Source organism: Tachysurus fulvidraco, chromosome 17, assembly GCF_022655615.1.
Source record: "Tachysurus fulvidraco isolate hzauxx_2018 chromosome 17, HZAU_PFXX_2.0, whole genome shotgun sequence".
Lineage (NCBI taxonomy): Eukaryota > Metazoa > Chordata > Actinopteri > Siluriformes > Bagridae > Tachysurus > Tachysurus fulvidraco.
In genome coordinates, this window is record NC_062534.1 from 1,927,095 (window position 1) to 1,931,325 (window position 4,231).

The following is a 4,231-nucleotide window of genomic DNA, read 5'->3' on the forward strand; positions in this document are numbered from 1 at the left end:
AAGTGTTTCATGGCCAATTAGCCCTCACTCTGACAGATGTGAAAATGAGTCTTTGGAGCATGTTTGTTTATACACTAGATGTGTATTTTTCTCGTCTCTCGTTGTCAGATTGTTTCCAGACGATGCTCTTCAAGGACGAGCTGCGAACTGTGACAAAGCTCTGAATCCAGAGAGGGACTCATCGCTCACCACACATTATTATTAGTATTATTATTATTAGTGTGTACTTTCAGTGCCCTGGTGGTCTAATAAAGCAGAGACTCAGTAACACTCTGAACACTAATTGTTTTTTTTTTTTTTAATATTTACATTTCTGCCATTTAACAGACTCCTTTATCCAGAGTGACTTACACTTTTATTGCAATTTATACAACTAGGTATTTAAAGGTTAAGGGCCTTGCTCAGGGGCCCAGAAAGGGCAGCTTGGTGCACCTGGGATTAGAACTCATGACCTTCCTAACCACCAGTCTACCACATCCTCTTACACATGAAGATGTGTGCACAGTTCACAAGCCTTTATAAACACTATGATTCTGGGGTCTGGAGAAAATAAACATAATATATAAAGAATTAAAAAAAAGTCAAAAACATATGAATGTATATTTAATTATTTAGGTTTTCAAATGATTTTCATTCTTTTTCCAGTAAAATTAATCATTAAGTGTAATCTGTTACTTTCCACCCTTCCAAATAGGCTTGTATGCAAAACTTTTGGCACCCCTCTGCTAAATGAACACACATCTATGAAATATATATATGTAATACTTGAGGAGCTAAAAACAAATCAGTATGTCTAAAATTTTTAATTATTTTGCAAGCATGCCAGATATTTATTTATTTATTTATTTATTTATTTATTTATTTATTTATTGTATGTTTTGCAGCCAGTTAGAAGTCTATCTAATTATTATTATTATTATTATTATTAGTATTATTATTAGTATTATTATTATTATTATTATTATTATTATTATTATTATTTCATATCATTTTTTTTATTTATTTTATGAATCTCCAATGACACCCTGCAGAATTCTCCAAGCTCTGAGGTGAATATTGAGGTATGATTTTTTGATCGTTGTCCTGTCGTAGAAGTCAATCTTCCACATTTCGCCTTATCTGGTATTTCGGACAGTGGAAATTGCTTTGACGGTGGAAAAGCTCTGATATCTTTTTATAGGCTTCTTCTGCTTTGCAGGCATTAATTAACTTCATTTTCAGATCTGCAGTCAGCTGCTTAGAGGAGCCAACGGTCGAGCGTTAAGGTTTGAAGAGTCTGAGAATTTATTCCGCTCTCGATTTGTTATTCGTAATGAGGGCTAATGAGTCCATTTAACTTTAATGACTTAATTAAGTTTTGAGACTTTTGAGAAAATTGGATGGGTGTCCAAACTTAAGCACAGGCCCTAATCTTATAATCTGAAATAGCTCTATAATAACACTGGCACGATTTATTATTTATTTATTTTTCTATAGATGTCGTGTTTCTTTTTTTTTTCTTCCCTTTTTTCGACCGTTAAAGATCCCAAAAATGAAAATTGTCCAGGGGTGGCAAAACTTTTGCACACCCATCGGATATTCCGTGACGTTTTGGTAGCCTGAACTGTTCCAGTGTAGTTCAGTATCTTCCAACCATGTGAAAGTTTTCTACAACACAAACGTGACGTCTTTTCACTTGAGTCCATAAATATATTCATTAGTCTAGTGAAATATTTCAGTAATGAATAAGAAAGATTATTAAATCTATTTCTAAACATTTTTAGTGCTTTATGTTTGAAACGGATTGAAACTCTTGGGCAGTTTTGCTAACTGAGTAAATGTGATGGATAAAATATTTAAAATATTTCAATATGCTGATATTGAGCTCTTATAAATAAATAAATAAATAAATATATTAATGCTTGAGAACAATAAAAGTAAACCTAAAGAAAGTAGATTCATTCATTCATTCATTCTCTACCACTTATCCGAAATTATCTCAGGCGTCATCGGGCATCGAGGCAGGATACACCCTGGACGGAGTGCCAACCCATCACAGGGCACACACACACACACACCCTCATTCACTCACACACACTATGGACAATTTTCCAGAGATGCCAATCAACCTACCATGCATGTCTTTGGACCGGGGGAGGAAACCGGAGTACCCGGAGGAAACCCCCAAGGCACGGGGAGAACATGCAAACTCCACACACACAAGGCGGAGGTGGGAATCGAACCCCCGACCCTGTAGGTGTGAGGCGAACGTGCTAACCACTAAACCACCGTGCCCCCTTAAAGAAAGTAAATAAATAATATAAATACATCTACTTAATTGCAGTAATATTAGCCAAGTAAAAGATAAAGATACCATCAGTCTTCTCTTGGCAAGCGCTCATCAGTTCATGTTTTTCTGTAGACGGAAACATATCGAGCGGCGTAATGAGAGGTCAAAGTTCATGACATGCTCACTGGTGGCCTTTTCTGAACCCGTGCTGATCGTATCCTGCACAAAAAATAGCTGTATGGATGTTCTGTGCGTCATTATTACAGCCTTATTAGCTTATCTGGGCTTTCTGACCTGCTCTGTGAGACAGTGAACCACAGCGTGTTCATCTGCTTGCCAACACAGGAAATCTGATGATCTGTGCTAATAAGCAACATCCTTCATATGACCAAGAAAACATCGCTAATCTTATTTCCTAGACTTTTTTTTTTTTTTTTTGGTTTCAGTGAAATGATTAAATGCAGGTCAGTTCAGTTCGTTTCTGATGTTTAACCCTGAAATCAGAGGACGAGAGATTTCGTTTGGACGTTTTTGAGCACAGCACTCTTTTTCCTTTGGAAACGTGTAATAAACGTTCGCACCTCAGCCTGTAATTACGACCTTGCGTTCAGACAGCAGTGTTAATAACAACAAAGAGAATCGATAAATATGAATAATTCTAGCTTGAAGCTGAAGGGCCAGCTGTCAGCTGCTAGGCAGATCGGATCGGATCGCAGTACAGACACTGTAATCAAAGCACTCACGTGTTAAAGATTTTTTTTTTTTTTTTAAAAGAAAATTACTAAAAGAGAGCTCTCTGATTGGACAATAGATAGATCGGCCAATCATAGCCAGGAATGATGTTTCTTACATGATACGCTGCTACAGCCGATAAATAATAAATAATTATTATTACAGACACAATGTCATTATTTTGTTTGTGTTTGTATCTGTAACTGAGCGGTGATTGGGCTAACATCAAATGTGATCAATGTATTTCAGTTTCAGTAAATTCACTAAGAAAGAAAGAAAGAAAGAAAGAAAGAAAGAAAGAAAGAAAGAAAGAAAGAAAGAAAGAAAGAAAGAAAGAAAGAAAGAAAGAAAGAAAGAAAGAAAGAAAGAAAGAAAGAAGGAAAGAAAGAAGGACAAAGAAAGAAAGAAAGAAATATAGATAGATAGATAGATAGATAGATAGATAGATAGATAGATAGATAGATAGATAGACAGACAGACAGACAGACAGACAGACAGACAGACAGACAGATAGATAGATAGATAGATAGATAGATAGATAGATAGATAGAAAAAAGAAAGAAAGAAAGAAAGAAAGAAAGAAAAAGAAAGAAAGAAAAAGAAAGAAAGAAAGATAGATAGATAGATAGATAGATAGATAGATAGATAGATAGATAGATAGATAGATAGATAGATAGATAGATAGATAGAAAAAAGAAAGAAAAATAAAAAAAAGAAAGAAGGACAAAGAAAGAAAGAAAGAAAGAAAGAAAGAAAGAAAGAAAGAAAGAAAGAAAGAAAGAAAGAAAGAAAGAAAGAATTCCATCTCAGGCTGATTTCCTCTCTCTAGCTGGAGTTATCATACATTTCTATGAAAGCTGTAATAAATAAAACACGACCCTGAAACAAAGCAGCACATTAACTTTAAACACAGCTTTAATTTATTTGTAAGAATTAAAATGAAAAGGAAGAAAATAAATAATAAGTGATTCTTATCATTATTATAGTAGAGAAAAATACCCCGAGTCTGAGCGGCGCAGCGGGCAATTATTATTCACCCGGAGTGTAAACTAGCATTCTCAATGCAGATACAAACCTTCATTTCCCACCGTCTAAGTGCACACCTGAGTCCCTCTGGATAGGCCTGTGTGTGTGTGTCTGTGTGTGTCTGTGTGTGTGTACGTGTGTGTGTGCGTGTGTCTGTGTACGTGTGTGTGTACGTGTGTGTGTACGTGTGTGTGTGTGTGTGTG

General features: G+C 35.4%; 1 long non-coding RNA gene across 1 annotated transcript in view; it reads left to right on the plus strand.

Moving 5' to 3' along the window:
• LOC125139251 overlaps window positions 1-270 on the plus strand; it is an 8,226-nt gene extending 7,956 nt beyond the window's left edge. Inside the window, exon 3 of the long non-coding RNA XR_007138326.1 lies at window positions 109-270. This is a non-coding gene — a long non-coding RNA (uncharacterized LOC125139251). The remainder of the gene's footprint in view (window positions 1-108) is intronic.
• The last annotated feature ends 3,961 nt before the right edge of the window (window positions 271-4,231 follow it).